The 13,593-nt window shown below is 38.2% G+C and overlaps 1 pseudogene; it reads right to left on the bottom strand.

Moving 5' to 3' along the window:
* Positions 1-275: 275 nt before the first annotated feature.
* LOC129893588 (5S ribosomal RNA) lies at positions 276-396 on the bottom strand (annotated as a pseudogene).
* Between the last annotated feature and the right edge of the window lie 13,197 nt (positions 397-13,593).

Raw genomic sequence — 13,593 nt, 5'->3', positions numbered from 1 at the left:
TTGATGTCATACTATGTAAGGTCCTTACTAATAATTCTCAACACTGTCTCAAGTGTCATGGCTTCTATCCGTTCATTAGTGGCTTTTAGATCTTTCCCGGCTCATTCCAGCATGGGATCTCACTTGAAATTTAAATATTCACATGAACACATTATAGTGTTTGTTGGTTTCATCCCATGCTTGTATCTCCTATATCCACTCCCCCCCTTTCGGGTGTATCCATTTCAGTGTCCGCTTATGTTCAACTTTTCAAATACATATGTTCATAGCATTTCATATCCCAACCGCGCAGGGCTTCCCAGGAGGTCACCCATCCCAATGCTACTCTCGCCCAAGCACGCTTAACTTTGGAGTTCTGATGGGATCTGGTGCCTTAGTGCTGGTATGGTCGCATCCTGCCTCGTGGGGCGCATAGCTACTGAAGAAGACGATAACCCAGCAGCTGATCCGGTAGGCTAAGCTGCACTGCCCAAGTTACCCTTATATTCTTATTACACGGACCATATCCTATCTTTAGCCACTTTCTCACTAGGCTTTACTTATTTTCATAGCGATCCTCATTATATTCACATCATACCACGTTCGTGTTCCATCCCATAGTATCATACTTCTTATTATAGACAGGGTATACTGCAACCCTGTATTTTTTTTTTTTGAAAAATTTTGGCAGAATTTCCTCTATATTTCTTACCATATCAAGAATTTGCACGCAGAAAATACCAACAGTGCCTCACAGGGTACACACATATATATATTTATATGTACCACATCATATTACAGCCACACAGCCACATAGGGCTCCTAATATCAATGCATATATATTATGGAAGAAAATTAATAATATACTTGTAACCACATCTGGTGACGTCTCCTGATCCTGTCTTCTAGCTAAAGCGTAGATGCGATTCTAAGGACCGCTAGAACTAGAAGTTCCACCACGGCCTCTACCACGGCCTGCTGGTGTCTAAATGTCTTGTCCCTCAGGGCGCATAGTCACTAAAAAAGACGAACCAGCAACTGACCCAGTAGGTTGGGCTGCACTACCACGGCTACCCTTAAGTGGGAAATCTCTCATAAAATGGCCTTGACGGCCACAAGTGAAACAAGCACCCGAAACAGAGCAACATTCTCCAAAGTGAGACCTACCACAACGAGAGCACCGAGGCAAAGGTGGCCTCGACTGACGCAAATCCCTATTCATCTGTGAACTCTGACAGGCCTCTGAATACCCTGTACTATTGGACCCCCTACCCATAAAATATGGGGGTGAACTCTGGGCTTGCTGGGAAAGATACCTACTATACTGCTGAGGCTGGTCTCCTCAAAACTCCCTTAAATAACAACCCAACCTAACTCTCTTATGCTGGCCTCTATCATAACTTCTATCGGGTTGTCGCCCTCCATGTCGATCCTTCACCCCTTGTGCGTACGCCTGTACTCGAGCAATATCCATGCCTGGCTTAGAATCCATGGCCATACAACTATCAATCAAGTAGCGATCTAGCCCCATCACATAGAGATGCACCCTATCAGCCATATCCCCCACAATAGTGGGCACATGTCTCGCCAACGAGTCAAACTCAAGGCTATAGTCTCTAATGCTCCTGCCATTTTGCCTTAACTGCAAAAATCTATCAACTCTGGCTCTCTTCATTTCCAGAGGTAGAAAGTGGTTAAGGAAGGCTTCCACAAAGTCATCCCAGACTGCTAAAGGAGCATCCTTGCCTTTTGATAGTTTCCAAGACTCATACTAATTAACGGCTACGTCACGCAGTCGATATGAAGCTAATTCAACAGACTTAGTCTCCAAAGCCCTAATTATTATAAATGTACGCTGCATCTGTCGAATGAACTCTTGTGGGTCATCTACGGGTCTCGACCCATAAAACTCTAGAGGGTTACAAGTCAAAAAGTCACGAACTCTCAAGCTGTCATGTCTATCTACATCATCGGCTCCTAGCCCATGCCTTCGATACTGCCCTGCCACTATCCTAGTCAGCAATTGAACTGCATCTCTCATGTCCCTATCTTCCAGCCCTGGCTGTGGGGCTGGAGGTTCAGGGTCTGGAGTCTCAGGTTCTGCAGCTGCTGCTTCCCTATGTTCCTCTGGAAATGGCGGTGTAGTAGAGCTTGCTGCTGCTCTGTGCTCCTCTAAAAGTGATGGTGTAGTAGAACTTGCCGATTGGAGCGTAATCCCGCCATAGACAAGGCACGCGCTCTTGTAACTCTCGGGGTCTGACTAGTTTCCCCCGCTACTAATTTGCCCTTCTGGGTAGCCGTTGCTTTCCTTGGAGGCATTATTGTAAACAGAATAAATTGTTAGGAAGGAATCATCTTAATATTACAGCTCTATCGCACGATGTAAGATAAGAGAGATAGACAATATCCTAAATATCCTATAGCCTCCTATTTATAGATGTGGTGCACAACACACCGATAAATAAGCCTCTACTAGACACGGTCTGTAGACACTCCAAGGATGAACTGCTCTGATACCACTTATGTCATGACCCATCCTTGTGGGCTGCGACTGGGTGCCCTAGCTGGACACTCGCATACACTCCTGGTAACCGTAATTAAACTTTTCACTTGTTTGGGTCACAACGTCTCAGTAGGCAAAACGACTTACAAGACGGCGAGGCTATCGTAGCATGTAGGGTCGTCCTATTTTAAATACATATGCAAGCCGACAGGGCTGCCACAATAAGGAGAACGTCCCAGAATATAATTCATACAGACACAACTAAACACGCATGTATACACAACCTACACACGTATCTACAGACCTCTAAGAATACAAGTGATAACATATGGCGGGACAGGGCCCCTGTCGTACCCCTGAATAAACAAATATATACATCAGAGGTTTAGTACCAAAAGCTAGGCTACGACACAATAGAGCTTCTCCCAAGCTGGCGGACTCCCAAAACCTGTGTCAGTACCTGCAGGCATTAAACACATCCCCCCCCCCCCCGAGAAGAGGGGGTCAGTACGACATATGTATTGAGTATGTAAGCATGTAACAGTATATAAGGAATTATAGTTAAAACAGGGATACAGGGCAAGTATAATGTTTAGCTATTCACCGTATCTGCATCTTATAAAACAAAGTCACACATACTATTATCACGTACCATACTCAGCCCGTTCAGGGACTTGGTGTAACAATTATATCATTCTGCTATCCGGAGCACATATATATTATTAGTACTGTGGAACGCATAGCTCGGTCGATGTATATAGCAAGTACGTGCCGAGGAACGATGACCCAATCCTTATATCATGTCATAATGATGATAATGCCGAGGTACGACGGCCCAATCCATATCTCATATAATAGTACCGAGGTACCATGGCCCGATCCGTAAAATGCATAATAGTGCCGAGGTACGATGGCCTAATCCGTATAAATGCATATCATATAACAACGCCGAGAAACGACGACCTGATCCATATATAATGTAATATGCACATACATACATGTAGGACTCATCAGCATATCAAATATCCTTCAACCGTTATCATAAAGTATGCCCAAGAACCCCCCAGGTTTAGGAGCTTACACATCCCATCACTATTCAGCCTATAAAAGGCTTGAGAGTCATAGTTCAACTACTTTAGGACCCCTATCATTTAAAAGTAAGTACAGGTTCTTAGACTCCATGAAATAGTCACGTGAACCATCACTGGAAGCTTAGGAAAGTAATTATCCGAAGTACCCTTTAGATGTCATTAGGGATTACATCAATTGGGGCCTCGGTAACCACAGACATGTATCAAGACCATGCCCTATAGCTCATGTAATCAAGGACACAACTTGTGCAATTGGAAACATATGTTACTGTAGAGCCTTTAGGAAGAGGAGCTAGTATCTCCACTTATCATTTACTATACAGAAGGCTTGGGAGTATTAGTTTAACTAACTTCAGAGCTTTGATGTTCAATCTTGACTACAAGTCATGAATTATACCCAGAACTTATGAATGGAGTCACCTCCAGATCCATGCCCTAGATTACCCACGATCCAGTCTCTTTGGAGGTAGGAAAAGACAAGCTTTACATGTAATACCTCTTTATCAATTCAGTTGGTAGTGGAAAAAACTCTTAACTCATACTCAGATTTTTAGAATGGAACAATTACCAATTTCACATACATAATTCTTACTTCTAAGACATGCCAAAAAGAAGAAAGGGTAGCTTCACATACCTCTTGTGAGTTACTCTTTATCCCGTTCGCCTCATCGTCCTTTGAACCTATACAACATAAAAGTAATATGAATATCAACCTTTCTTAACTTTCCAGTATCTTAGGTTACACCTTAGTATTAATGGAATCTATTTCCTTAGTCGTTTCCTCGACTAGTTCTTTAGTTTGTTAAGGTGTTAACGAAAATTGGGCAGCACCTTCCCTACAATGTGCCCTATCCGAATTTCCAATTAGGTCCCTAAGACCTACAGCCAACCAACAACAACAACCTGTAGGATATGTTTAAGCAATTCACAATAACAATATACAACATAAACTTCAAATGACTTATTCAAAAATACGATATCACAATAGGGCGTCTAGCCTTTATTTTGTAACGCCTTTAATTATACACAATGAGGGCTCATGTGGTAATTGAGGGAAACATGATTTGTGTCCTCAATGAAAGTTATAGAAATGTGTCTTAGGGTCGCATAAAATTTTGAATTACCCCTATAACAATTTTGTACAAAAAGATATTCCCAAGATAGCAACAGCAGTCCTTGTAAAATTTCTAAAACGAAATCTGGGCAGCAGCTCTCCCATGCTTCACCACCCTTTTTCGAGCAGATAAAAGAAAAATTGGGTTTTAGAGGCTAAATAAAAGTTATAGCCCTATGAAATATCTTTCTGAAATATTTTGAATCACTTGAAACTAAGAATTACACAAGGAGTTATACTCGTTTTACTAACAGTGGTATCTTCAAAAATGGGTTTGTTAACAAGAACAAAACCTCCTCTTTTTCCTAAAGATAAATTTTATGTTGTTAAACACCGTCATATCACCATAGGATATCTTAAATAATTAATTCACGAAAAGAAATCGGGCCTTACCTTTCTTGGCCACCAAACCCGTAGCTATACTCTCTCTTGTTCTTGGTTTTTGCTCAAGTTTTTTTTTTGAAGAGAGAAGGCTGAAATGTGATAAATTTTCAGCACTTTACACATATATATCCTTTTGGAAGGTGACACGTGTCACAACCTTAGGCAACTACGTCATTACATGCCACCAATCACATGCTGCCACGTGGCAGTGTGGGTCCCACCTAGATGTGTCACCTACTTGCTTGTCAACTGCCTACCTGTCACCTGCTTGCTTGTCACCTACTTGCTTGTCACCTGCCTGCTTTGCTTTTGTAAGTTCAGAAACTAGTTTTTGCTCCCTTTCGTAGGTTTGTCATCTCGTCTTATTTTAAGAGCCTATGTAATCCGTACTACGCAAGCTTAGTATGTACTCAACTAGTTTAAGTATGTACAACATCCGAGTTGGTGGCTTACGTAAGTAAATGGAGTACCACGACTCATTATTCGGCCTCCAACTCTTTCCAGATTCTTATAAACATATTCCCAACCGCTACTACTTGGGTGGAGTCTCATAGATAACATGTATCTCACGACAATATTTTTAACAAAAACATGCTACAATGTACAAAACTATGGGGTGTAATAGTAGGGTGCGTGGATGAACTCAATCCAACACTATGATTAGGCTTACATACCTTATAATGTCCATAAATCTTGATGAAAAATCTTAACTTGAAGAAGACTAATCAAGAGACTCTTCCTTGATATTCTTGGATTTATTTTCTTGGAAACCCTATTGTTAGGATTTAAGATTTCTCTTAGCGATTCATGAATAGGTGAAGAAGTTTGGTTTGGAAATATTAAAATCTATGAAGGACTTACCTTGTTGAAGAATCTTGAAAAGGAACCCTAACTTGATGCTTTCTTGAAAATTCTTGAGCATTAATGTTTGGGAGTGAATGAGAGGATTTTTGATGAGGAAAAACTGGTTTCTACATGTTTAGGGACATTAAAATAACTCCCCAAAGGGTTATAGGATAGAAATACCATTAACAAAATAAAGGGGGCATCGTTCTGCTTATAAAGTGGAGTCCGCATCCTCTCGGTGTCATGGATCCCTCATGGATTACTACCAGGATAGAGTGTCTCCAGTAATATTGTCATAATTCTTTACTTCCAACTCCAAATGAGACAACTTGGTGGCGTTGGAAAGAGGACACATATAAATTTAAATTGATAGGTCATGGGTGACTTAAATCCTAGTATTATGAGAGATATGGTTATTTAAATTTGACCCTTATAAGATGTTATACGAAAACTTAATAGGTAAAGGATCTTTAAACTCAACTTGGTACTAGAGGTTTCTTATGACCCCAATTAGGAGTCATCGGGTTCGGGCCTATACTCATAAGAAGAATGGCTCGGGTCATAGATTAAAACTTTTTGGGGTATAACAATATCTTCCCCTTGGGATCATTGATCCTCGAATTATGAGAAAGATAGAAAATTGCACAATGCACGAGTGCAAATCAATAACTCAGATACTCAAACACTCAAATAATCAATCCATCATTACTCGGACTCAAGAATACTCATCAAACACTTAAAATCAGAGTGAACATCAACTCTAAGATAGGAAAAAGGAATATTACCATCAATATCATCATTGGAAGGAACAAATGCAATGCAAGAACTCAAAGACTCAAGCTCATGAATATCTCTCTAAATTACTCAAATTAAAGAAGGTACTATCTCATAAATAGGAATAGGAGCATTACCTTCAACATCGACACTGAAGCAAAAATGAGAGAAAGGTTATAATCTCCAATGTTTTCATCAAAATTTAACATAACTTCAGGAAAGAGGCTTCTGAGCCTGGTATAAGAATATGACCACTATTAATTAAGCAAAACAACCGATATCTTTTGATCTTAAATACTTTTCTTTCCACATATAACTCTTTCTCGGATGTAACTCAGAACTCCCACCAGGATACATATGACAACCTTCACCAAGGCCTAGGACTACCAGTCTAATTGCATACTTTTATTATGTTCGAGCCTAATTCTAAGTCACAGAGTACTACATATAATATATTTATGCTAATCTAGACACAAGCTTCATGGTCTATACCTCTACAGGGAATGTCATCCCAAGTTTACTACTCCTTACCATTATATTCAACCAACCTCAGGTCTAAATCAAGAAGCACCTAATGCATCGTGCATTCATCTACATTCCATTAATACCACATTCAAGCCTAGTTCTATAATGATCCCAATACACTTACTTGAAAACTTTACAAGAGGACATCACTAGCCTATTGCAATCACTCATAGAACGACAACCACTCATTTAGGCCTCTTATTCTAATCACCTTATGGATTCTTTGAATTCAACCTCACCTAAAGACTCTCATGTCTATCTTAGTATCTCTACATCCATATTTACATTAACTCCTACCAAAGGGGCACACCAATATACTCTTACTTATCTATTGCACACAATAAGATCCCATCTTGCTTTTCCTCTACATCTATAACCTCAAGTGGAATAAGCATACCACAACTCTCACCATAAGGAACACCCACTCTCTATTATGTTCCATAACTCATCTACTATCATCCACATCGCTATCAAGCCTGAAAAGAAAGAATCACCAAAAACGTTTAGAGAAAAAATTCATAAGCACGATTCATTCAAGAAAGTCTGATCTGGGAACATCAATAACTACTTTGATCTCTCTATCCTTTCAAGTCCTATCATGAGTTCATAGAACTGTACATATTGTGAAACTCAAGTCTCATGTAACATAAGGCTGAAAACTCTTAGATTTATGAGACAAAATTAAGATTGCTAAATGAAATTATCAATTCTCATCCTTAAACTCATCATGGATATGCATCAACATGGTGGTTTCATGGGTTTAGTTCATAGGCATGGTGCTCGTACATGTGGAAAGAATAGATTATCACCTCGACTGAAGTGTTAGGGATATGCAAGATGAAAAAAACATCAATGTCTCATCCTGATCAACTCATCACTATCGGAAGCTCAAGACTTACCTTGGTTACTTACCTTATCATCTCCCACTTAGCTCAAAGATCACCTTCTAAAGTCAGTAAACCAATTCTCTACACTTAGTTATAAGCACACTGGTCTACACGATAGAGTATCACTATTCACAAGAATAGTTAAACTCTTCAATTATACTATACTTGAAGATACCAAACTGTTACTAGGGCCTCATTCTAAGATACTTCCCTTAACTTTCTTCTATATATTACGCATGCTTCTATACTTGCTGCTCTTATTGGCGTACACATATAGTTTCTCTTACTCTTATGATCTAACCTCTTTATTTAATCTGCCAATACTCAACTTCTGGGCTCTCATACATCTGATTGAAGAGAACTTGAATTATAACTAGAGACTCATCATCATCTATACATAATCCCCTTCGATCCAACTATTAAATATGATAAGGAATGCTTACATCAGTTGGCTCCACATTGACAACTCAGCTATATTATTTAAGTACCCATAGAAAATCATAATTTTAAAGCCTTATACCACTACTTACTATCTCATATACATATCTTATGTCTTTTCTTACCTAATGACTTAGCCCCAATTCACTATTTTCATCTAAAAGTCACATACACGAGACTCGTAGTATCACACTTCTTGCAAGTTGAATCATGATCTCTCACATATGCTATGTTAAGATTACTAGAGAAAACCTCAAAAATAGCACTATCACTCTCATAATGTTATCCCTTTTTCTTCACAACACTCATCTCAAATTCAAATTTAGGGTCTACTGCTAACACATACATCACACACTACTTGCATACTATATTTATTTACAATTACTATAGCAGAGGGTCTTTCGAAAACAGCCGCCCTATCTTTCAAGGTAGGGGTTAGGTCTGCATACACTTTACCCTTCCCATACCCCACATTGTGGGATTATACTTGATTTGTTATTATTGTTGTTACTATGTGAAATTAAAAAAAAACTCACTCACTAAGACCTCATGACAAGTACTCGATCTCTACCTCATAGTCTGGCTAATAATAATCTATTATCATCTTTTCTTTCACAACTTAACTACTATCCACCACTTATTATACCTCCTTGCCTAATTAGGCTCATAACTTTAGGAATATCCTGGGTTCTCCCTTCAAAATCATAAACCTAGCTTAGATATATAAACTTATAACTACTCTTCTCTTCTGTTCAACCTATACTTAGTCTTGACTAACATAATGACACCTCAACATAACATTCCTCCTCTCTAGGTTCAATTATACTCTAACACATTATAACGAACAACTCTTCCTCATCTTCTATCATGAAAGCTAGACGATACTTACTATATTTTAGTCAAAACAAAAGGGATTTGACTTATAACCCCATTACTTACTTTATATATACATAACTAAGGTTACCTGCCTTAATCAACCACATTTCTCACTAGTTAGTTTCTACTCCTCGCACTCCCCCTTCATAGATCTAGGATCATTCTACTAATTATAGCTTACAATGTCTCAAATCACATTCTCTCGGGTGGTAACACTAAGCATTTGGAGACATAACTTTCCTCTTGAGGATAACATCTGAAGCAAGATTTAGAGAAGAGAGTCTGGAATATATTTTTCTCTGGATCAACGCATGATTCATATGACTAAGAGTGAATTCTTTTGAATCAATTAGCTTACACCCCAATAAATAGATAAACAGAGATAATGCCAAGTAAATGGATAATGAGGTTGAAAATCCCAAAAAGAGGCACAATAACACTGAAGAGGATTATCCCAAACTGGATACTTATTTTACTATTCCCCCTAATGTGAGGGGCTCAAGTAATGACTCAATACTCCCAATCCCCTATGGCTCCCCCAATAATTTTAATGATCTTATTGCTGATTTATTTGATAGAGGTATGAATGGGGGTGAAAAAGAGAAAAGCACTAACCCACAGAAAGGGGTTCCCCGGGTAGGGGTGATCTTTTGGTTAACCATAGGGAAGCCCATAGAGTCCTTGCTACCACTATGCAAGCTGATACATACAACAAATTACAAAGAGCTGATTCTGATAATTGGTCTATAGAGGGTGGTGTTCATCCTGATAAAAATATTGAGAAAAATATTTAGATGAAAGACAGTAGTTATGCTCAGGGTAAAGGTTCAAAGGCTAATCAAAAAAATCATAATGATAGCACCAAAGGGTTGAACAACAAATCTACTCTATCCTTAGTAAAAAGAAGAGGGAATTTTTGAAAAAGAAACATGTTATGGAAGACAGAAGACAAAAAGAAGGGGCTCAGCAGGAGGTGAACTATGTGTTGGTTCAAGAACAAGCTGGAATTTATGTGTATCCGATCCAAATTCAGGAAAAATCTACTGGAATGTGTGTCCTTAACAAGAGATCTATTTTAGATAAGTTGAATGATGAATATAGGGTAATATAGTCAGAGGAGGAATATGATCCTAATCAGCTTGAAGTTCCACATGATGATGATGAGGAAACCAGTGATCACCTTGTAAAACCTTTGTGTTCTGCCTTAAATACAAGTGGCCAAGATGAAATCCAACAGATCTCAGAAAAGCAGGGCTTGTCTCTTAGAGGTAAGAATGAAAAGAAGAAGAAGCAGAAACAAACAATCAATAACTTAGAGATTAATGCTACTATCAAAAATAGCATCAACAAAAGGTCTAGAACCTAGAAAATTTGATGGTCAGCACAATATGTTGGAATTCAAGGAGTATTAATACTCAAGGTGCATTAGACAGACTTTAAAATCTCAAGGATTACCACAATCTCTCTATGACTTCTATTCTTGAACCATTTTCCAACAAATCGCAGCTTAACTTCTACAAACTCCAGCTAAGAATGGACAGTGCTACTCAGAACTCCAACAACAAAATTTGGCTCTTTTGGAACCAGGATATTGACTGCAATAATTTGGATCAAGATGAAGAACAAATTACTTATGAAGTCAAGCATGTATCTTGTCTTGTATCTTATATCACAACCTTTGTGTATGCAAAATATAAGGACTACAGGAGAAGAAATCTATGGGAGAAGATGTTACACTTCTCTAATATAGAAAAACCTTGGTGCAGTATGGGATTACAATGTGATAACAGATATGGAAGAAAAAATTAAAGGGCAGTCTTATAATATGAATAAGAGCTTTGTGTTCATAAGTGTCATTGAAGCTTATGGACTTACTGATTTGGGATATCATGGAAAGAAATTTACCTGGTGAAATAATAGAGACAATGTAGCTAGAATCAAGAAAATTCTAGAAAGAGTTATGGTTAATGATAAGTGGATGGAGGATATGCCCCTTGCCAACTAAAGCGGCCTACTCTATCGCAGTAAGGGCTTAAGCGATCTAAGTGACCTAACCTGTCTCTATATAAAAGGGCTCTCGGTCATCTAATGACCACTAGTACTCACTTAGCTTCTATAGGTTTTGATTGTTGTCCACTCCTTATTGAATGTGTTGATAGACACAACAGTACCATCAGATAATTAAAGTTTCTGAATATTGGGTAGATAATGAGACCTTTCAAGATACTATGAGAAATTATTGGGAAAGACCTATGGAAGGCACTCCAATGAGAATTTTTCATCAGACAATAAAAAGGGTCACTCATACTCTCAGTAACTGGTCAAGAACACAATATGGGGATATCTTTGGTTCTGTCAAAGACTTTGAAGAGAAAGTCAGGAAAGTTGAGGAAGATATCATTGCTGACAATAATGAAGGAAACAGAACCAAGCTTAATCTTGTCAATGCTTAGTATATCAGATTTCTTAAAGTTGAGCAATCCATCCTCAAGCAAAAGACTCAGTTGCACTGGTTTGAGGAAGAGGATGAAAACTCCAAGTACTTTCATACTATCATCAGGGGTAGATGAAAGAGATTTTTCATTCACAAGATCACTGATGAAAATAATAAGAATGACAATACCATCCAGGGTGATGAAAATATCGCTACTTCTGCTTGTGCTCACTTTGAAAGGATCTTTACCGGAGAAAATGAGGTTATCAATGAAGAAATGTTAAATTATACCCATAACATGATTACTGATCAGCAAAACAAGTTGTTACATGTTATGCCAAACAAAGATGAACTCAAGCAGGTTGTATTCTCTATGAGTAGTACTTCTACTGTTGGAGGTAAATTCTTTCATGTTTCTTGGGATATTATTTCTGAGGACCTACTGGTATTGATCAAGGTGTTTTTTTTGTGGGCACGCTATTCCAAAATTCATTTCTCATGCTTGTTTGGTGCTACTCCCAAAAGTAGACCATTCTAATAAGTTATCTGAATATAGACCTATATCCTTGAATAATTTCACTAGTAAAATCATATCCAAATTACTTTGTCTCAGAATGGCCCCTATTCTTCCTTCTGTTATATCTAAAAATCAGTCTGGATTTGTTAAGGGTAGAAGCATCTCTAAGAATATCATGTTAGCCTAAGAAATCATTTACAGTATCAAAAAGGCAAAACTTGGTGATAATGTGGTTATAAAACTTGACATGGCAAATGCATATGATAAGGTATCTTGGTCCTTTATATGCTTAGTCATGAAAAGGATGGGTTTTAGAGAGATATTCATAGACATGGTCTGTAGAATTATGTCCAATAATTGGTACTCAATCATCATTAATGGGGAAAGGCATGGATTTTTTCACTCTACAAAGGGTCTCAAACAAGGAGACTCTTTCTCTTCTGCATTCTTTATTATTAGAGCAAAAGTACTCTCTAGGATGTTAAGCAATCTGCATCACCACTATCTATATAAAGGTTTCCATATGGAGACAAAGGGCCCTCAAGTTAACCATTTGAGTTTTGCGGATGATGTAATCATCCTTACATCAACATGCAAGTACTCCTTGAGGCTGATTATTAGAACTTTGTATACTTATGAAAGAACTTATGGACAACTCATTAATAAGGATAAGAGCCAGCTTATGATACCTATTAACACTACTTCTGATGTTATTGAGAGGATTACCACTATTACTTGTTTTAAGTGTACTAATGGCCCTATCACTTATTTGGGTTGTCCACTATATATTGGAGGTCAAAGGATCATACATTTTACAAGTATGGTATCCAAGGTAATCTCCAAGATCAAGGGTTGGCAAACAAATATGCTTAGTTATGGGGGAAGGGCTACATTGGTAAAATCAATTCTCCAGTAACTTCCTATTCACTTATTGACTGTTATTACACCTACAAAAACTACCCTCAAGCAAATCAAATGCCTCATAGCTGATTTCTTTTGGGGTTGGGATAAGGAAAAGAGGAAGTACCATTGGGCCTCATGGGAAACACTTAGCTTTCCATCTAAAGAAGGAGGAATAGGAGTGAAAAACTTGGAAGATGTATGTCTTGCTCTCTAGTACAAGTAATGGTAGACATTCAGATCTAAAAGGACCCTTTAAGGTGAATTTCTTAAAGCCATTGTCAAAGAGCCCATCCAATCATAAAGAAATGGAATACTGGCAAGT

The sequence above is a fragment of the Solanum dulcamara genome, chromosome 6, assembly GCF_947179165.1.
Source record: "Solanum dulcamara chromosome 6, daSolDulc1.2, whole genome shotgun sequence".
Classification (NCBI taxonomy): Eukaryota; Viridiplantae; Streptophyta; class Magnoliopsida; order Solanales; family Solanaceae; genus Solanum; species Solanum dulcamara.
The sequence above is the reverse complement of the archived record's forward strand: the minus strand, read 5'-3'. Positions and strand labels throughout refer to the sequence as shown.